This window comes from Bubalus kerabau, chromosome 2 (genome assembly GCF_029407905.1).
Source record: "Bubalus kerabau isolate K-KA32 ecotype Philippines breed swamp buffalo chromosome 2, PCC_UOA_SB_1v2, whole genome shotgun sequence".
Lineage (NCBI taxonomy): Eukaryota > Metazoa > Chordata > Mammalia > Artiodactyla > Bovidae > Bubalus > Bubalus kerabau.
In genome coordinates this window covers 130,505,569-130,528,664 of record NC_073625.1, presented here as the reverse complement: position 1 = coordinate 130,528,664, position 23,096 = coordinate 130,505,569, and the positions used below count along the sequence as shown (strand labels likewise).

Genomic DNA, 23,096 nt, shown 5'->3' with positions numbered 1-23,096 from the left:
TTGATACGATCTTGGTTTTAAGTCTGATGAGTCTGAGGGTACCTGGATTTTCTGCTGGGGATCAAATGCTACAGGGAGTACAAAAGATTCTTTGGAGTGGTCCCTGACCTTAAAAAATTGACTATCCAGTTAAAGAGATGAGACGCTATCACAAAGGAAGGAAATAAGAAAACAGGTTATAAAGCAAACATCAAAAAATCACATGTAAGACTGAAGCCAAAAAATCTGTATTTCAGGACAGAACCAACCTGAGTGGAAGTGTTATCATTCTCACCTGTTATCACTGTACTCACCAACATCCTTTCCCCCTCTAATACTAGCATAGGCTGCCAGATCAACCCAATGACTTCACAGCTTTGAAATTCTTATCAAAACTTCTTTGGCTGTTTCGGGAGTGGGGGCCTCCTGACACTTCCTGGAGCAGCCATGTATCAGAAGCTCCCAGGACTAAGACCCATCCCTGGCTACCAATAAGCCCATATCCGTTGTTTTCACCAGCCTTCAGTGTGCACATATTAATGTCCCAGACTCCTTGCTAAGCCCTGGGGAAATATTCAGTAAAGACAGACCAGATCTACTTAATGCAACAAGCCTGAAGCTGGACCACAGCCATAGATGTTCTCCTTCCAGGAATTCACCTAGCATTTGACCTGAGATATCAAGTAACATCTAGGGTCTTAATGCAGAGAAGGCAATGGCAACCCACTCCAGTACTCTTGCCTGGAAAATCCCATGGACGGAGGAGCCTGGTGGGCTGCAGTCCATGGGGTCGCTAAGAGTCAGACACGACTGAGTGACTTCACTTTCACTTTTCACTTTCATGCATTGGAGAAGGAAATGGCAACCCACTCCAATGTTCTTGCCTGGAGAATCCCAGGGACGTGGGAGCCTGGCGGGCTGCCGTCTATGGGGTCGCACAGAGTTGGACACGACTGAAGCAACTTAGCAGCAGCAGCAGCAGGGTCTTAATAAAGAGGATTCATTGTCTCTCTTTCCACAAACTTATACTTCACTAAGGTAACAGCTCATGGGTTTTCTTAAGCTCTTTTTCCTGACTGCCAACTCCAGCAAGGGCTTCCCTGGTGGCTCAGCAGTAAAGAATCCACCTGCCAATGCAGGAGACACAGGTTCAGTCCCTGGGTCGGGAATATCCCCTGGAGAAGGAAATGGCAACCCAGTCTGATATTCTTGCCAGAAAAATCCTATGGATGGAGGAGCCTGGAAGGCTACAGCCCATGGGGTCGCAAAAGAGTCGGATATGACTTGTCAACTAAACAAGAGCACCTCCAACAAACGGTTCTTCTCATTCTACCTGACCTCTCTACTGCATTTGAACACTTTTGCCTTAGATTTCCTCTCCATTATGTTCCATGATTCCACTTTTTACTATGTTTCCTCCTTCCTCTGTGCCACTCTCCTTTGCTGGCTCAGCTCTCTTTGGGTCTTAAATGGTAGGCTTTTCAGAACTATCCCTGAATCTCTTCCTGTGTATGAGCTGTGTCATGCTCTCACTCACAGTTCCACAATGTCAACTATTATCCATATCTTCAGGAGTCCTAAATCTTAACTTCTAGGTCCTGAGCGGCAGGCCTGCACACTAATTTTGATTGCTTCACCAGCCTGTCAATCTTGACAGATCCAAAACCTTATCCACAAATCTGCTTTTCCTCCTGTCTTTTTCTCAGATCAGCCAAGTCAGAAATTTAAGTCATTCAGGACTCCTTCTACTTCATCCCACTAATCTAATTGCTCACCAAACTTCATCAGTTTCACCTCCTAAATAATTTTGAATCTGCACTCTATCTTCTATCCTTCTATACCCAAGCCTCTATTATATCTCTTCTCATCAGTAGCCTCTTAACTCAAGTTCTGGCCTCTACTCTTTCCCTACCATTCCAGACTTCTCTTGCTATAACACAAATCTGAATTTCATCCTTAACATTCTCAGTGGGCTCCATAAATGTGAGCCCCTTTGGTGTGGCATCCAAGGCTCTCTCCCCATAATTTGTCCACTAACCTTGCAATGTTCCACCCCCTTCCACACAAATGCACTTCATATTTGTTTTAACAACCCAAGCCTGCCATCTCTCATTCTGCTATCCCTGGGTAGCAGGCTAACACTGACTGAGGGCTTTCCATATTCAAGGCACTGTGTTAAACCCATACACAGCCTAAGTCACATAGTCCTCACTTCAACCCTATGCATGCATGCATGCTAAGTCACTTCAATCATGTCCGACTCTGTGCAACCCCATGGACAGTAGCCCACCAGGCTCCTCTGTCCACAGGATTCTCTAGGCAAAAATACTGGAGTGGGTTGCCATTTCCTTCAACCCCATAAACTGTGCCCAAAGATTATACCCACTCACAGAGAGGTTGAGTAACATGCCAAATGTTCTTCAGCCAATAAGTAGTAAAGCTGAGATTTAAACCCAGACAGGTGGCACTGGTATTAAAGAACCCGCCTACTAATACGGGAGACATAAGAGATGTGGGTTCAATCCCTGGATTGGGAAGATCCCCTGGAGGAGGGCATGGCAACCCAATCCAATATTCTTGTCTGGAGAATCTCATGGACAGAGGAGCCTGGCAGCTACAGTTTATAGGGTTGCATATAGTCAGACAAAACTGAAGTGACTTCGCATGTGTGCAGTCTGGCAACAGACTCTATTCTCTTAACTATTTCACTGTTATTTCCTACCTAAAACCTCCATGCTCAACTCAGAGACCATCTTCTCTGTGATAAGCTCCTGACCTCATTCCTTACATTCCACCAGGTAGGTATGTTTCTCCTTCTGTACTTCTGTGACAGTTTATATACACTTCTATTATGCTTATGACATCATATATGACAATGTTTGCCTCCGTGACCTCCCTTGCCAGAATGTGCACTGCTCTAGGCCAGAGACCCAGCAGCATAGATCTCTGAGTTTTCAGTGTCAAAATGAGTGCCTTGAATATAGAATATATATATATATACACATCACACATATATACATACTCCATGGTAACACTTGGATAAATTAAAAGAAGGATCATACCTGACTGATGTTTTGTCTGCCTTAAGACTGTGCCTATATTGTTTGTTATTGTAATGGGATGTCTTTACTCCTTGGCAGATGTATGTTATACCATATGGTCAGATGGTAAATGTAGTAGCAACTGTACCCATTACTGCACTTCCAAGCTACAGAACTGAATGTGAAATGGAGAATTATTACTCAGTCATTGTGGTTGAGTGAGAGAAACATACTTGTTAAAATTGTCCTGATTATTTTTAAATGGAAAATTCCTAAAGATAAAGCATAAATTACATGATTTAATTAACTAAAGAATGTTAATTAACATGTTCATATCACTCTTTTGTCATGAGGTTTCAAGTATTTAAGCTAAGAAGTTGATGTTTTTTAAGTACAGAATTTGTAAAGATTATTTTCTGCAGTGACAATCTCAATATAGCAGGAAATAAGATGGAAACATCTAGCCAGAATTCACTATCATCCTCCCTCTCCCCCACTAGAAATCTGTATTTACACACAGATATAGAAAAAGATGTTGATATACAGATACACATATATTTATGTCACACACCTATGTGTATGTATAGTGAATGCATACACACATATAGTCACTGTATACCTATAGCTATATAGACAAAGTAATATTCAGTATTTGTATATAATACAATTTTCAAGGTAAAACATGCAACTATTTGAAAATAATTGTTGCCTTTAAGTTTAAAATTCATGTTAAGACATATATATATATATTTGCTGGTAAAATTGTTGCAAGTCTGTTTAAAGAAACATGTAAAACCAAGGATTTCATACTTTCAAAATCTATCTTTCAGCAAAAAGAAAGAGCATAAGTAATCTGAAAAGACAGATTGCTAACATTTCTGGTAGTTCATCTAGCTAAAATTAAGCTTGCAGGGTAACTATGTAGACACAGTTACAGTTCAAAGGCACTAGTCTGGGCCACACAGCCAGCACCCTCCCACACTTAAGTGGACTCAGTTTTGCCCAACATTTACATAAATGTGCTTATTGAATTCAAGCTTGCCTATTTATAAATATGTTAAGAGTAAATGAGACTGACCAAGGCAATCTATTTTAGTTTAAGCAAAACATAACATTTAGATTTTATCAGTCCAGAATTATAATTTTTTAAAGGGTAAAGCAGACAGGACTAGGCCTCGGGGCAGTCTAGCTGTCTAGTGTGAGAACCATGGTCCCAAATTCACACCAAACTCACCAGAGTAGGGGAAGAGCTGAAAGGTTTGGGGTTCTCTTGTCACTGACAAATGTTACCAGGGATGTCAAAGAAATGACTGCCTGAGCCTCTCCCCCACATTCTGAACCATTTGAAGAGGAATCCTTAATTAGGACAAGGGAATAAACCTCAAGGAGTGTCCCTAGGAAACTGGGTACCATTGTCCTCCTCACAGAAGAGAACTAACAAAAGCAGTATTCCAATGGGTCACCCTCTAAATAGGAAAATGGGAATATTCACCAGAGCCAGTCTGTCACCTCAAGGAACATGTGGATGTGTTGATTTTAGCTGCTCCACACTCATGGTAGAGGAATGGACTTGCAGTAACAGCTGAGACTGCAGGAGGGCCAGCAATGGGAAAAAGCGTCTGAGACCATCACTGATGAGGTCACAATGCCCTACTGTGCCAAGATGTCCTCCTGGACCTCCCTGCCTGGCTCAGCTTGGTCCCTCCTTCATGAGACTGTGGCTCAGACCAAGTGTCTGTCTGGAACAACTCTGGTCAGTTGCAAAGAGTAAATTCGTTGAGATCTTAATGACTGAAACACTTCTGCAGGTAGTAGGCTAGATGATCCCCTAGAATCCCAGGCATTTATTCCTGGGTACTTTTGGTATCCTCACCAAGGCATTCTCTGCTGATAATGACAGAGGAAAAGCTGGTATTGAATCAAAACCTTGCTTTTCTGTCTTTATTCAGTGAATAGCACATGTCATGCAAATTTCTTTGGGACTTGTTATTCTCAAAATGAAAAGACTGGGTTGAATTATGAGATTCTATCAACCCCTAAGTTTGTTTGGTTCCTTTCTGGTGGTCTATTGTGAACTGTCCTGAAAGGTCAGGAAAGTAGAGCTTGTCTCATTCATTCATTCATGCATGCATTGTGACATGTATGAAGCACTTATGCGAGCACTGCAGTGTCTGACAAATATAATGCAAGCCACAAATGTGAGATACATATGACATTTAAGTTTTTCTAGTATTGAAAAACTTTTAAAGTGAAAAGAAACAGATTTTTAGCTGTTTCATTTTTCAATATTTAACCCAAGATATCTAAGGTATCAGCTTTTCAACATGTACTCCAAATATTGAAATATTTTACTTTTTTCCATGGTAAGTCTTTAACATCTGATGTGTATGTTACACTTAAAGTCATCTTAGTTTGGACCAGTCACATTTGAAGTGCTCTGGTCCAAAGCTGAATGGCTTTAGACATATGCTGAATGGCTACTGTATCAGTCAGCACTGGCCTAGACAGTGGCTGGCCTGGAGAAGATGCCCAACAAATAGGAGTAATCAGTGACCTTACTTCCAGGAAATAAGATGAAAACCAAAGTAAACCTGAAATATCAATATATAATCAATAATAGTACAAAAATGGGTTCCCTGATGGCTCAGCATTAAAGAATATGCCTACAATGCAGGAGATGAGACTCAGATTCAATCCCTGGGTAGGAAGATCCCTTGGAGGAAGGCATGGCAACCCACACCAGTATTCTTGCCTGAAAGATCCCATGGAGAGAGGAGCCTGCAAGGCTACAGTCCATAGGGTCACAAGGAGTCAGACACAATTGAGTGACTGAGCACACATGAGCACAAAAATATGTAATATTTGGGAAGCTAACATAATTCAATAGGAGGGGAGAAAAAAATTGGCAAGAGACAACAAGAGAAGCCACAGCAATGGAAAAGCCCATGTACCCCAACTAGTGTGTAGTCCCTGCTTTCTGCAACTAGAGAAAGCCCATGTGCAGCAGCAAAGACCCAGTGCAGCCATAAATTAATAAATATTTTAGAAAAACATTGGCAAGGTGGGTGATAAGAATTCTTCCTTTTTTTTTTTTTTTTTTATTTCATGCCATAGGCATGTGGGATCTTAGTTCCCCATGGGATCAAACCCACACTCCCTGAATCGGAAGCTCAGAATCTTAACCACTGATTGGCCAAGAAGTTCCAAGACTTATTCTTTAAATATGCACCTATATCTGGGATAAATGTTTTTCAGTGTACATAGCAAAATAGGAAAATCACCTCTACACGTTTATAAATGTCTACCAAGCAACAATAATATGCCTGATCCTTAAACATGTCATCCTATTAAATGTAATTTCTGTATTTTTCAATCAAAAGAAGACATATTAAATACTGAAATGCCTTTCACAAGCACTTTAGAATTTTGAGGTGTTTTTCTCAGGGCTACACAGTAAGTAAATGCCATTTTCTCTGCTCCCTTCAAGATATGTCACTCTTTTCAAAGAAATTATTTGGGATGGGTGATGAAAGAAGAGTTTGGTGAAAGAGAAAGTTTCTGTGCAAATGTTGTAAAACTTTTAAAAAGTTAATATCAAGGTCAGGTTAGCCCTATAGCACTGTGAAAAAGAAAAAAAAACTGTTAATATTATGAGATTATCATTTTGAAAATAAATATACAGAAAGAGGATGTCAGTGAAGGAATCTAAAGATGAAACCCAAATAGGTTAATCTGTTGGGGGAGACCTGGAAACACCCTTTAGGACATTTGGGACAGGAGATGACAGGGCAAAGTTCTTTAGAGATGAAATGTGACCTGGCCACCCTTAATTGACCACAGCAAAAGACAGGAAAATGTGGCTGCAGATCAACTGAGTAATGAATTTTAGAGAATTTGAAGAGGTCCCCTGATTTGGTTGATAGTCTGACGGGGAAGAAGGGTGCGAGGGTGAGGGTCGAGTGGAGGGGAAGCAAGCACGGAGGTCCAGGGTCCGGCCTGACTGGTGAGCTCTCGGAAGGCGTTGGCTGGGGACAGCACACTTGGCAGATCAGGTCTGGCTGGAAAGAATCGCCAGGGAGGGGTTAGGAGACAGGAAGGGAGTATTTTCATTCCTGATCGATAGGATACAGCCGTACAGAGTAACAGCAAGCTGTGAAATGTGAAAGAGAACACCTAGCTTGGGCTGGGTGCATGTGACAGGGCCACATACCTTGGGTGAAGTGGATGGCCCAGAGCCCAGATTCTCAGTCCTCTACCCTCTGAGTCAGGTGTTTCATTTGTTTGGTTGATCTTGTGGCTGAGAAGTGCCGAAGATTTGATTCCAGTCTTTGAGATGGATGATTTCTCAAAAGAAATCATGACTAATAGTTATGAAGTGACCTGCAATTGGAATATTTTCTTTATATGAAGTTCTGATCCGTTTTTTTTTTTTCTCTTTATATTTGTATTTCTCTTTTTTTTAGTATTTATTTTTATGTATTTACTTGGCTGCACTGGATCTTAGTTGGGGCACATGTGATCTTTGATCTTCATTGCAGTGTGCAGGATCTTTAAGTTGTGGCATGCAGACTCTCAGCTGTGCATGTGGGATCTAGTTCCCTGACCAGGGATCAAATTCTGGGTCCCCTGCTCAGGGAGCATGGAGTCTTAGCCACTGGACCATTAAGAGAGTCCCTGTAGTTCTCTTTATTTAACATACAAACTGAGGAGTGGCATCAGCTTTGAAATATTTGAAATAGACCTATAGGATGACATGAAAAAGTCACAGACTAAGACAATGGTGTTCTAGTCTGTCTGCATATGACTGAGTAAATCATACCTGTCTCCTTTGGCCCTCAGTTCCTCTGACTGGCAAGTTTGGATTAGATCAATTCTTGCTTTCCTCTCAACTTCAAATCTGAGTTTTGTTCAAAATTTCAGGATATGTAATTGTTCTCAGCATTCATTGAACACCTACATGTCAGCCACAGTATGAAGTACTATAAAGAAAGAACTAAACAGTTCCAGCTTCATTGCCCATCCACCCCAGGAACCTAGGATCAGGCAATGTGGAAACTATGAGACTTGAAGAAAGAGTCTTTGGGCAGGTTTACAAGCACTGCATCCAGGTAACCCAACAGGATTATGGGTAAAGGGAGGCTGTGTGAAGCAGAGAGTGTGGGCTTTGAGTTACCTGGATTTGTGCTTGAACCAGACTCTATCACTTATTATGAAGGCAATGTCAGCATTTTCCTTAATACAAGATCCAATTCCCTCATCTCTAAAATATCTACCTCAGAGTATTGTGTGAAAAATCAGTGAGAAAAAGACCACAAATAACAAATGCTGGTGAGGATGTGGAGAAAGGGACACTCCTACACTGTTGATGGGACTATAAATCGGGGCAACCACTAAGGAAAACAGTATGGAGGTTCCTCAAAACCTAAAAACAGAACTGCCACATGATCCAGCAATTACACTGCTGGGTACGTACCCAAAGAGGACAAAAATACTAATTCCCAAAGATACATGCACCCCAGTTTTCACAGCAGCATTATCTGCAGTGGCCAATATATGGAAGCAACCTAAGTGTGCATCAAGAGATGAATGGATAAAGAAGATGTGAGAGTACACACGTATACACACACTGGAATACTACTCAGCCATAAAAAAGAGAAGTTTTGCCATTTGCAACAACATGGAGGGACATCTGGAAGGTATTATGCTTAGTGAAGTAAGCCAGACAGAGAAAGACAAATACTATATCACTTACATGTGGAATCTAGAAAATAAAACAGATGAATGTGAATCTAACAAAAAAAGAAACAGACTTACAGATATTGAGAACAAACTAATGGTTACCAGTGGGGAAAGGGAAGTGGGGAGGGGCAAGATAGGAGTAGGGGATTAAGAAGTACAAACTACTATGTAAAATATAAATAAGATACAAGGATATATTATTTATACATATATATTTATACATATTAAATATGTTAATTATATTTATATGCATACATATAATATTGTATATATTATGTGAAGAGTTGACTCATTGGAAAAGACTCTGATGCTGGGTGGGATTGGGGGCAGGAGGAGAAGGGGACGACAGAGGATGAGATGGCTGGATGGCATCACTGACTCGATGGACGTGAGTCTGGGTGAACTCCGGGAGTTGGTGATGGACAGGGAGGCCTGGCGTGCTGCGATTCATGGGGTCGCAAAGAGTTGGACACAACTGAGCGACTGATCTGTTCTGATCTGATATATATATTAGCAAAGGAATATAGTTAATATTTTATAATACATTTAAATGGAGTATAATCTATAAAAAACTTTGAATCACCATGTTGTTCACCTGAAACTGATATAATATTATAAATCAACTATACCTGGCAGGAATATGAAGGGCTTCCATATAAGCCACTTGTTTCACCACCCACCTGCCTGGTGGGCACATGTTTACTTGTCAGCCTCCGGATGCCTCTGATCTCTGGCAACAGCCAGGGATTGGTCTTACAGCAAGAAAACACAGAAAAGAAAGAAGAGGAGCAAGTATACAAATAAAAGGGCTTCCCAGGCGGTGCCAGTGGTAAAGAACCCACTTGCTAGTGCACGAGACATAAGAGATGTAGGTTCGAACCCTGGTCTGGGAACATCCCCTGGAGAAGGACATGGCAGCCCACTCCAGTATTCTTACCTTGAGACTCTCATGGACAGAGGAGCCTGGTGAGCTACCGTCTATAGGTTTGCAGAGTTGGACACAGCTGAAGCAATTCAGCACGTACACATGCAAGTGGAAAATTATTTACTAATTCCCACAATGTTATGTGTAATAATGCTTAGCAATGAGGAGAAAAATCATCTGAAAGAATCATACATTATTTGGTTTTTGCTACCAATTTACTTTTATAGGAGTCTTGAATGATATAGTTCTATGAATTAGAGCTATTACCCCAACTACTGTTTGGAAAGATAGCAATACAGATCATAACACAGACCATTTTCAACATGTAAAAAAGTCTAACAAAATTTAACAGAAATGGTTTAGCTAAAGAAAAGCTTTCTACTGCTAAAATGATTGAAATTCTTTCATTTTAGCTGGAACTGTTTTAGTTTAAAGAAGTAATACAAGTTACTTCAAGTTCATTATGAACTGCCTATGTTCTTTCATTGCTTAAAAAAAAAAGTGGAGAAATTACTTTATGACTTCTTTAAAAATGCATGTTGATAGGGAAAAAAATGGTTTAATACCAAAAGTCCTTGTTGATAGAAATAATTCAGTTCAGTTAAGTTCAGTCGCTCAGTCATGTCCGAGTCTTTGCGACCCCATGAACCGCAGCACGCTAGGCCTCCCTGTTCATCACCAACTCCCAGAATTCACTCAGACTCACGTCCATCGAGTCAGCGATGCCATCCAGCCATCTCATCCTCTGTCATCCCCTTCTCCTCCTGCCCCCAATCCCTCCCAGCATCAGAGTCTTTTCCAATGAGTCAACTCTTCGCATGAGGTGGCCAAAGTACTGGAGTTTCAGCTTCAGCATCATTCCCTCCAAAGAAATCCCAGGGGTGATCTCCTTCAGAATGGACTGGTTGGATCTCCTTGCAGTCCAAGGGACTCTCAAGAGTCTTCTCCAACACCACAGTTCAAAAGCATCAATTCTTTGGTGCTCAGCCTTCTTCACAGTCCAACTCTCACATCCATACATGACCACAGGAAAAACCATAGCCTTGACTAGATGGACCTTTGTTGGCAAAGTAATGTCTCTGCTTTTGAATATGCTATCTAGGTTGGTCATAACTTTCCTTCCAAGGAGTAAGCGTCTTTTAATTTCATGGCTGCAAGTCACCATCTGCAGTGATTTTGGAGCCCAAAAATATAAAGTCTGACACTGTTTCCACTGTTTCCCCATCTATTTGGCATGATAAGGAGACTGTAAAAGGGTAGGGTCCCTGGTCAGGGAACTAAGATCTCATATGCTGCCTGGTACAACTGAAAAAAAGAGTTCATTGTATATTTGTGGGGAGTTCTCTGGTGGCCTATTGGTTAGAATTCTGGGCTTTCACTGCCTTGACCTGGGTTTGGGGAAGCTAAGATCCTGCAAGCTGCACTTTGTGGCCAAAAAGTTGAAAAAAAAAAAAATTAAAAAATGAAAGAGTAAAGAACTTGGGAACCATTAAACTAGATAGCAATAGATATTAGAATAGATATTAGAAACTGACCTTTCAAAATGTTAAAAATATACTTCCTTCTAATTGATGGGATCTTCATGTATAATATGAATCTAAAATCAAATAATAGTGGCATCTGATTTTCTATTTAGTAACAGTGACTTAAATGATCACATTCATATAATTCAATGAATTAAGGGGAACAATTTCAACAAAGGAAATACAAGAAAAGAAACAGTTTCTAAGAGTGTACCAAGTTTATACTCAAATTTAAATTTCAGTTCAAAACAATTCAAAAGAAAAGCAAATCACTTTCACCTTGCTTGTAAAACTGCAGAAAATTAAGATTTTTATTTTGTAATTTTCCATTTGTTTTACAGGAAACTTTTTGATTTAGATTTTTGTTGTTGTTTAGTTTAGTTTTTGTTGTTTGTTTAGTTGTATACTCTATGGATTAAATCAATCCCAATGTCAAGGAAGACAAGAATTGAGATGGTGGCAGATATTACTGCTTCTAACAGACACTGTATATAAAAGAGCCAACCAGTTTCCACGTGGTGGTTTCAATTAGAGCTCAGAATGAACAAACTCACCCAAGAGAACTTAGGATTCCACTGGCCTTGAGGAAACTCATAAGATGAATCATTTCTGGTTTATTCCAAAATAAATATAGATTTTAAACTTCAGGCAGGAGTCAGGTTTCTCACTAACCAAAATACTTTGTCAACATCTCCCTCCCAGGTAGCTGCCTCTAAGTAACGCAGGGCAGATACTGAGACCTGATCACAGGGGTCTGGTCGAGGCCCGGGGGAAAATGCAGGTGGGCTGGCCTGGGGTATGAAGGTGGAGAGGGTGTCAAATGGTATGTTGGGTTATTGAGGTTCCAGTCACATATATATCAAAACATATATTAAAAATAGTGTTTTGATATCCCATTCAAAGGAAGACTAAATAAGGTATAATTTTTTACTGTACAAGTTTTCAAATATATACGAAGTACACCAAATGGTATCATTAATTCTCATGCACACATCACCCAAATTCTACAATTATCATCTCAAGTCCAGCCTTGCATCATCCAACCCTACTTATACCATGGCCTGCATCATTTTGATGCAAATCTCAGATATTAGTATTTCATTTGTATTTTAGTATCTCTAAAAGAAGCGGTCTTTAGGGGGGAAAAAACACAATACCAGTAACTCATCTAAAAAAGCAATAATAATTCCTTAATATCATCAAGTAAATGTGTTGTCTTTACATTTCCCTGGAGTGTCTACACAATTTTTTAAGAACATAAACTTTACTTAGAAAGTTAATTAACTCAGGTTTATTATGTTCTTGATTTCCTAATAATTTACAGACTCCTTGAGCAGAGGGACTGTGTTTTGTTTATGCCTGCTTCTGAGTGCTTTGCCAATACTTACGCCCAGATTTCACAGTAAAGATAATTAATTAAACGTGTAATGAGAGCTTTTTATGACTTTCCATGTAACTATATTCAAATCAGAAAAAAGTCATCACAACACCTGTCCAGATTTTTGATACAGGAAATTGAGACAATATAGATTTTCAATCTCTTGAATTAAATTGAAATGAAAATGTTATATATGACATGAGCAAATGCAAATCTGAAACACCTGGCTACTAAAATTCTCTCTTGATAGTTATCACAGTTTCTGACAACCTGAGAAATTAATTCTCTAGAGAGAATCTGTCAGTTTTGGCATGCTATCCATGGTCACCAAATAAAAGTAAGAGAACATCCTTGATAGGAGAAAGATCCTATGAATTTTAATACAAAAATGGAAGGTCTGTCTTGGATTGACTCAAGATAAAGAGTTTTGAAAATCTATGCACAAGGGATTTTCCCTTTTGTACCATCTCCCCACCTGTTTCCTTTTCACTTCCACACTAGTTCTAGTTCTTTTTTAGTGTGGACAAATAAAATATATGAATTTATAGGAAATAATAAGTGAGAGATGTGTATCCTTAAGCATGTGATCCTAATAGGAAAAAAGAAAGTTTTGTACATCAAAGTAAGTTCTACTTCATTTTATAATAGAAAAAATTTTAAATAAGCTGAATGTCTAAGATGAGGAAAATGGTTATATAAATTATATCCTATTTGATTACCAGGATAACTAAGGAATAATTAACAAGTTTTTATGATAACATGGAAGATGCTTATGATGTGTAAGTAAATACAATCAGTGTTGAAATTTTATGAACATAATGATTTTGATTATGTAAACAGTGTACCTGTAAATAGAAGGCTGAAAGGAAATACAGAAAATAATAATAGTGACTATGCTAGTGTGGGGGAATTATGCATGATTTTAAAAATATATTCCTGGCCTTTAGAATATGCTAAATAAATAATTTTTTTCTTTTATTTATTTTAAAACTAAAAAGAGTATTAAATTTAAATACATTTTCTTCTTATTTCTTTATTTGGCTGCACCAGGTTTTAGATCCAGCATCCAGGGTTTTTAATTGCAGCATGCAAATTCTTAATTGCAGCATGTGATATCTAGTTCCCTGACGAGGATCAAACCCTCTGTATTGGGAGAACAGAGTCTTAGCCACTGAACCACCAGGGAAGTCCCTGTTTTCTTCTTTTTAAAGTATATATCCAGCTTGCTGCTGCTAAGTCGCTTCAGTCGTGTCCAACTCTGTGCGACCCCGATGGCAGCCCACCAGGCTCCCCCATCCCTGGGATTCTCCAGGCAAGAACACTGGAGTGGGTTGCCATTGCCTGAAGTCGCTCAGTCATGTCCTACTCTTAGCAACCCCATAGACGGCAGCCTACCAGGCTCCTCTGCCCATGGGATTTTCCAGGCAAGAGTACTTATAAATACATAAAACAATATTTATATTTTAATATTTTTATTTATATATAAAATATAGTAAAAGAATCAGGTTAACTTTTAAACATGGTGAAATAAAATATAATTTCTTTTTTAAGTTTTGCTTCTTTTACTTAAGTATTAAATACTATAAAGTATTTAATAACATAATACCTAGCAGGGATCCTTACACATTAGGTGTTTGACATATATATTGGCTGAATAGATTCGAAAATGAATTCATTTGTGCATTCATTCAACAAATATTTGTTGATGACCTGCTTCACCCAAGGAATATTTTTGCTGACTTAGAAAAGGTTCAAATGATTTTTTAAATTATGAAATATGCATAAGAATACAAAAACATAAGTGCACTGCTTAACAAACTGTTGTGAAATGAACCCCCAACCCAGGTTAAGAACCAACATTACCAGCACCCGAGAACACCCACATCTGCATCCCTGACCCCAACCCTTGCCTGCACCCAGTGGTCACCAGGACAGAGGCAGATGTGTAAGGACACTTGGGAAACTGCAGGTCCTCTGCTTCCAATGCCCTGGGCATTTGGTTTTTTTGTAAAGTTTTCAAAAGTAAACATTTTCCCACCTTTGGTTAAGACCTCTGTGTACTTTCATAGCTAATTTTGTATTCCTCGTGTCACCTTTTTTTCCTTAGAGTCCCCACAAATTGTATAAGCTTCAGTTCAGTTCAGTCACTCAGTTGTATCTGAGTCTTTGCGACCCCATGAATCACAGCACGCCAGGCCTCCCTGTCCATCACCATCTCCCGGAGTTCACTCAAACTCACGTCCATCGAGTCGGTGATGCCATCCAGCCATCTCATCCTCTGTCGTCCCCTTTTCCTCCTGCCCCCAATTCCTCCCAGCATCAGAGTCTTTTCCAATGAGTCAACTCTTCACATGAGGAGGCCAAAATACAGGAGTTTCAGCTTTGGCATCATTCCTTCCAAAGAATACCCAGGGCTGATCTCCTTTGGTTGGATCTCCTTGCTGTCCAAGGGTCTTCTCCAACACCACAGTTCAAAAGCATCAATTCTTTGGCACTCAGCTTTCTTCACAGTCCAATTCTCGCATCTATACATGACCACTGGAAAAACCAAAGCCTTGACCAAATGGACCTTTGTTGGCAAAGTAATATAAGCTTCAGGACCCACAAAATCTGAATCTGCCCTTAGACCATTATCCTGACTATTAGGTATTGTTAGCTTCCAGACAGGTTACACAGTGTAAAACTGTGCCATTTCCGCATTTAGAATGTGCCGAATAGTTCTGTGAGCACTACCCCTTGGCTACTCCGAGAGTTACTTAGAGAAGAGAATTGACTGGCCTTTCACAGGGGCATGGTACGCGGTGTGGGTTGGCGTTTCACAGCTGTGGCCCCCTCAGAGCTGGGAATAGATCTCACTTGGCTCTCTCTTCTTTCTGAGACATACTCAATACATCTCAGTGATGCACAGGGAGGACAAGGCCAGCCTATTACCTCCCGAACTAGTCTCTCTGAGGTAGAGCTGCTAACAGACACCTCTCTTGTTAGACACACAGAATATTTATCATAAACGTGAATAGTTTGTTAACTTTTTGAAAAAATAAAGAGATATCATGTAAAAAGTCGGCTGTCTGACTTCTGGTAAGCAGTTCAAAGATGTGCCCACTTCTGGGCCCACATTCCCACCTGACCTGGCACCAACTGGGTAGAGCTGCAGAACAACTACTTCCTGAGGCCAGACCTCCTCCCTGAACTCCAGTTACTTCACTTACAGGTGTTGTCTGAGTATTTGGTCCCTTTATGCATTTGTATTGACAATCTAAGGTGGCTCAGTTGTAACAGAATCCACCTGCTAATGCAGAAGATGCTGGTTCGATTCCTGGATCAGGAGGATCCACTGGAGAATGAAATGGCAACCACTCCAGTGTTCTTGCCTGGAGAATCCCATGGACAGAGGAGCCTGGTGGGCTACAGTCCTTGGGGTCACAATGAGTCAGACACAACTGAGTAAGCATGCATGCACAACCCATTACCTTGTATTAATACAAAATGCTTTCTTCAGTGATCCTTAAAAAATTAAATGTAAAAATAAGAAGGAACAAACTCCCCTCAAATACTCCATGATGACTTTCTTGCCAAAATTTCCTGAACCCTTTACAACGGTGCTAGCAAGTTACCACCTCAAATGGAGGTCAAGTATCTAAATGTACACAGATGAAGAAAGTGAGAAGCACACAAAGGTTCATCTCAAATGAAACAGTTTCCTGATCAGAAGCAGTAAAAAGCAGCTAAACATATCTTTAGATCTGTGCTTACTGAATTTTAAGGTGTATCAAACTCTTACCTGGAGACCTTGTTAAAACACATTGCTGGGTCCCCTTCTCAGAGTTTCTGATTCTGTAGGTGTAGGATGGGGCTGAGACTTTGTATTTCTAAGAGGTCCTCAGCTTTTGTCCACTCTGCTGGCCTGACATGCTTTCTGAGAACCACTGAGGCATGCTACTCAAAATGCGATCCCCTGGCTAGGCGCCTGGGAGTCTGTTAGGAACGGAGAATCTCGGGCCCTGTCTAGCCCAGTGGGATCAGGATCTGCAGTGGCTTGTAGGAACATTACACAGATGCACTGGACTAACTTGTCACTCCCAAACCTTCCTGGGGCCTTTGTTAACTATGCAGAATGCCAGTCCTTCCCCTTAGAAATTTATTCAGAAATGTATTCTTGTCAAGTGCTCCAAGTGATTCTTATCAGGAAAGTTTAGGGAAAATAGGATAATGGTGGTATTAACAAATCCAAAGAAAGAATATATTAAAAAAAAATAGAAATGAGCAAATAAAAAAATTTTAAGTGGGAAATCCCAGGGGAGAAGATTGGTAGCTTGTCTTCAACTTTTTGGGGCTTTGGAGCCAACAGTATGCATTGCTTTTGTGGAGAGAGATGCATCAAATTGTCAGGTCCTTTACCATGCAACAAACTCCTTTCTCCTGGGTTCTTGCTCAACAAAAAGCCTCAACATTATAATTTGGCTTCCAAGAGTTTTTCGCACCAGGAGAAACACACCACTAAAATCAATACATGTATTCTGATTTGTGACAGATACATTTCTCACTGTGAATCAAAAAATAATTAAGGTATTGATATATTTTTCTGCGGGTTCTCTTAGTGTCTCTAAGAGATCAAACCACTTTTGTTTTAATAACAAAATCAAATTTCTGGGCACATGTGTATGTTATTCTGTTGGAGGAAGGGACAAATATTTTTGCCCATAGGTAGGTGTTTGTGCTCAGTCATATCTGATTCTTTGCAACCCCATGGACTGTGGCCCACCAGGCTCCTCTGTCCATAGGATTTTTCAGGGGAGGATACTGGCATGGGTTGACGTTTTCCCCTCCAGAGAATCTTCCTGACCCAGGGATTGAGAATTACATTAGCAAATAATAAAATTATGCAAAATATACAAGAAATAAACATTTTAAAAAGTTAAGAGTTAAAGAAATTGTCTTAAATTTTAATTCTTTCAGTTTTATAAGTGAAATGCTGGCCTTGGTGAGTCCTATGTTTTCCCTTAATCTGTTTTCACATTCTCCAGGAAGAGGGTGAAAACCTACCCTTCTGCTTAGAAGACCTAAACTGTTACTGAATCTACCTACATTTTTTTCCCAAATATCAGATGTTTCCAAGTTCTTTCAAGTATTATAAATCTCTGAGAATTGAGGAACTCATTGCCTCCATCTACTGTCCAATCCCACAGTTTTCAACTGGGAAATTAATAAATTCTTTGTCAATGTTGAAACATGATATTTCTATTAAGGCTTCAATGAATAATCTTATTCTAGAAATGAGGCCATCAGAGGATCGGTTTGTTTGGAGGATATTTTAATGTTAACCCCCATTCTGAATAGAACAGTTTTTATTTTCAAAGTTCCAATTCCACCTTAAGTTACACTGAGTTTTTAAAGGCATCTGGCCAGTTGCATGACTGGGATCCTCTGGTCAAGCAAACATGAGGGACCTGGTACCATTAAGTTCTCTGGGTGGAGATCTGAAAGCATGAAAAGATATTCAGCCAAGGAGGAAAGGTTTTCAGAAAATAGGTAAGAGTGTAACTGAGCAAGATCCTATGGGTACTTCAGGGGAAAGACCCCCTCCCATATTCTCTGATTTAGCTCCTCTCTGGAGTACCTAGATAATAGTGTCTGAGGCACATTTCCTGAGTTATTTTACAGATGTGAAAGTCAGTTCAGTTGCTCAGTCATGTCTGACTCTTTGTGACCCCATGGACTGCAGCACAGCAGGCCTCCTTGTCCATCACCAACTCCCAGAATTTACTCAAATTCATGTCCATCACGTTTGTGATGCCATCCAACCATCTCATCCTCTGTCATCCCGTTCTCCTCCCCCTTCAATCTTTCCCAGCATCAGGGTCTTTTCCAACGAGTCCGTTCTTCACATCAGGTGGCCAAAGTATTGAAGTTTCAGCTTCAGCATCAGTCCTTCCCATGAATATTCTGGACTGATTTCCTTTAGGATGGACTGGTTGGATCTCCTTGCAGTCCAAGGGACTCTCAAGAGTCTTCTCCAACACCACAGTTCAAAAGCATCAATTCTTTGGCACTCAGCTTTCTTTATAGTCCAACTCTCACATCCATACATGACTACTGGAAAAGCCATAGCTTTGACTAGACGGACCTTTGTTGGCAAAGTAATGTCTCTGCTGTTTCTATGCTGTCTAGGTTGGTCATAATTTTTCTTCCAAGGAGCAAGCATCTTTTAATTTCATGGCTACAGTCACCATCTGCAGTGATTTTGGAGCCCCAAAAATAACAGTCTGTCACTGTTTCCATTGTCTCCCCATCTATTTGCCTTGAAGTGATGGGACCAGATGCCATGATCTTAGTTTTCTGAATGTTGAGCTTTAAGCCAACTTTTTCACTCTCCTCTTTCACTTTCATCAAGAGGCTCTTTAGTTCTTCTTTGCTTTCTGCCATAAGGGTGGTGTCATCTGCCTATCTGAGGTTATTGATATTTCTCCTGGCAGTCTTGATTCCAGCTTGTGCTTCATCCAGCCCGGCATTTCTCATGATGTACTCTGCATATAAGTTAAATAGGCAGAGTGACAATACACAGCCTTGATGTGCTCCTTTTCCGATTTGGAACTAGTCTGTTGTTCCATGTCCAGTTCTAATTGTTGCTTCTTGACCTTCATATAGATTTCTCAGGAGGAGGAAACCCTTTAGGGAGCTTTATATTGGCACCTTTACAATAAATGCTGAGCTTTCCTTCACTGCAACCCAGTGTCAGTAGATTAACTTTACTGCAAATTGGCGAGCAGACCCCAGTTTGGTGTGGTAATAAGAGGAATGTAAATTCTTGATGAATAAAACTCTTACCCCACCCCACTCCCCCAGGAGATAGCATTATACAGTTAGCACAGAATTTTGGAATGAAAAGTCTTGGTTTCAGTTTTGGTCCCAACAACTATTGAAAATATGATTGTGTTGAAGTTTCTCATTATCTCAGTCCCTTCAAATTTTTATGAGGATAATAGTGGTGATGTGAGAGTTGGACCATAGAGAAGGTTGAGCGCCAAAAAATTGATGCTTTTGAACTGTGGTGTTGGAGAAGACTTTTGAGAGTCCCTTGGGCTGCAAGGAGATAAAACCAGTCAATTCTAAAGGAAACCAACCCTGAATATTCATTGGAAGGACTGATGCTGAAGCTGAAACTCCAATGCTTTGGCCACCTGATCAAAGAGTCAACTCATCAGAAAAGACCCTGATGCTGGGAAAGATTGAAGGCAGGAGGAGAAGGGGATGACAGAGGATGAGATGGTTTGTTGGCATCACCAACTCATCGAACATGAGTTTGAGCAAGCTCCAGGAGATGGTGAAGGATAGGGAAGCCTGGCATGCTGCAGTCCATGGGGTTGCAAAGAGTTGGACATGACTGAGTGACTGAACAACAGCAAAATCGTGGTGATACCTCTTGGTGATGAAATGTCAGTACATCCTAAAATGGGCTTCATAAATGTGAGTTGTTACTGTGGGCACAGTAAAAATAGCTTCAACTATTTGGTGTTTTTAACTTAATTTTTCAATACTTCATTATTAGTCTTTGACCCAGCAATTCACTTCAGGGAATTTATCCTAACAGATATAATTGAGTATGGGAAAAAAAGATATTGTCACATTATTCACTGCAGCATTTCTTAATAATACTAAAATGCTGAAAACAACCTAGATGCCCACCAATAAGCGTCTAGCTGAATAAATTATATCCATTGGGTGGAACAAACGGAATGCCATGCAGCTGTAAAACAAAATAAGGAAACTCCCTATATTTTGTTAAGGAAGGCTCTCTAACACACATTACTAAATAAAAAAGCTAAGTGCAGAACTTGACTTTTACTGTAGAAGAGAGGAAGAAAGGGAAAGCAGTCAAGAAACAGTAGTCAATAGACTGCTCCTCAAGGGAGTGTACCTAACAATCTGATACATATCTTTGAGTTGTTTGCAGGAACTCTGGTCCCCACCCAGGTGATCCCAGACTAGTTGGAATCTAGGGAATGATGATATTGACCTTTTCTGACCCTCATGACTTCAATTAACTAAAGCTTGGCCTGTCAATCTTTGCTCCAGTTCTATGCTGAATTCCCCCCACTCCAGCCCCTTCATGAATATGCATATACCACAAAAACCCCTTCATGCCTATGTAGAACACTGTTAGCTTAAAAATTCCCCAGGGACTTCCCTGGAGATCCAGTGGTTAACACTTTACCTTCTAATGCAGCAGGTACAGGTTCCAGCCCTGGTCAGGGAGTTAAGATCCCACATGGCTCACAGCCAAAAAAACCAAAACATAAAACTGAAGTGATATTGTAACAAATTCAGCAAAGACTTAAAAAATGGTCCACATCCAAAAAAAAAAAACAATTTTCCCCAATTTTGTTGTTTGGGAGAGACACTGCTTTGGGAGAGATCCCTGTGTTCTCCTTACTTGATGAAAGTAATAAATCCTTCCTCCTCCCAGTGTTTGGCTTGGTTGTATCTTTTGGAGGTGAACTCAGTTTTCAGGTAATAAAGGATACACAAACAATAGTGGTTAACTAGGGAATTTCCTGGTGGTCTACTGGTTAGGATCTACTCTTTCACTACCCAGGGCATGGGTTTGACCCCACAAGGCGAGTAGTGCAGCCAAAAAAGAAAAAAGTAGTGGTTACTACTGCCAGAGGTGATGCGGCTGTGTGGGAGGGAAGGAGATTTTCACCGTATATATTTTAATATATATTTTTGGATTTTGAAGCATGGGAATATATCCAGTTCAATTCAGTCGATCAGTCGTGTCCGACTCTTTGCAATCCCATAGACTGCAGCATACTAGGCCTCCCTGTCTATCACTGACTCCTGGAGCCTACTCAAACTTATGTCCCTCGAGTCAGTGATGCCATCCAACCATCTCATCCTCTATTGTCCCCTTCTCCCACCTCCAATCTTTCCCAGCATCAGGGTCTTTTCAAATGAGTCAGTTCTTCACATCAGGTGGTCAGAGTATTGAAGTTTCAGCTTTAGTATCAGTCCTTCCCATGAATATTCTGGACTGATTTCCTTTAGGATGGACTGGTTGGATCTCCTTGCAGTCCAAGGAACTCTCAAGAGTCTTCTCCAACACCACAGTTCAAAAGCATCAATTCTTTGGCACTCAGCCTTCTTTATAGTCCAACTCTCACATCCATACATGACTACTGGAAAAGCCATAGCTTTGACTAGACAGACCTTTTGTTGGCAAAGTAATGTCTCGGCTTTTTCTATGCTGTCTAGGTTGGTCATAACTTTTCTTCCAAGAAGCAAGCATCTTTTAATTTCATGGCTGCAGTCACTATCTGCAGTGATTTTTAAGCCCCCTAAATAAAGTTTGTCACTGTTTCCATTGTCTCCCCATCTATTTGGGCCAGATGCCATGATCTTAGTTTTCTGAATGTTGAGCTTTAAGCCAACTTTTTCACTCTCCTCTTTCACTTTCATCAAGAGGCTCTTTAGTTCTTCTTTGCTTTCTGCCATAAGGGTGGTGTCATCTGCCTATTTGAGGTTATTGATATTTCTCCTGGCAGTCTTGATTCCAGCTTGTGCTTCATCTAGCCCGGCATTTCTCATGATGTACTCTGCATATAAGTTAAATAGGCAGGGTGACAATACACAGCCTTGATGTACTCCTTTCCCGATTTGGAACCAGTCTGTTGTTCCATGTCCAGTTCTAACTGTTGCTTCTTGACCTGCATACAGATTTTTCCACAGTTTGTTGTGATCCACACAAAGGCTTTGTCGTAGTCAATAAAGCAAAAGTAGATATTCCAAAATTAAATATTTATTTGAGAAGAGACTAATAATATTTACATGGCTGAGGAACTAAACATGTGTGGCTTATCTTAAATATACGATAGCATGGAATGACCTCAGCAGGGGTCAGTTCTGCGAGAGGAGCAGGGAAGGTCGAGGGCAACTGTGGATGAGAAGTCTGTTTAGATGGAGACATCAAAAAAGGAAGCTCTGTGTGTGGCCAAATATGTAACAGGAACAAACAGGCAGGTGCCAGTCTGCCTGAAAATTAACATGAAGGCTGCTTTCAGTAATGGAGAAAACCATATGGCTTTTATGATATAGGAGGTAATGAAAAATGAATAAGAACAATTGGGAAGACAGAGACGTCCCAGGTTACCTTTGTTGTTGTTAGTGATTTTGAAAATTATTTTCTGGTGGTGGGAGTGGTGTATGTGGAATGAGAGTTATTTCAAATGTAATCAAAGGGTTTAGGAAAATGCTAACCAGCAGTGGTAAGAACAGAGAATGTTAACCATCTTGGGAGGGAGGAAGTTACATACAGGCTGTGGTTGGAGGCTTCAGGGAAGGCAACGCAGTGCAGGAGACTGAGTCCGAATTAGAGGCACCAAGGCATTCTGCTTCCTGGGATCCAGCAGATGGGGAGACAAATGTCAGGCTGACAGGGTAATCATCGGTATCAGGGCTATGATATCTGCTAACGGTCAAGGCACTCGCAGAAGAAATAGTGTCTCCAGGGTTAC

The 23,096-nt window shown here is 40.4% G+C and overlaps 1 protein-coding gene across 1 annotated transcript in view; it reads right to left on the bottom strand.

Annotated features, from left to right (window-relative positions):
* Positions 1-23,096, bottom strand: part of DCUN1D1 (defective in cullin neddylation 1 domain containing 1) — a 56,490-nt gene that overhangs the window by 31,414 nt on the left and 1,980 nt on the right. The gene's annotated exons all lie outside the window — the stretch shown is intronic.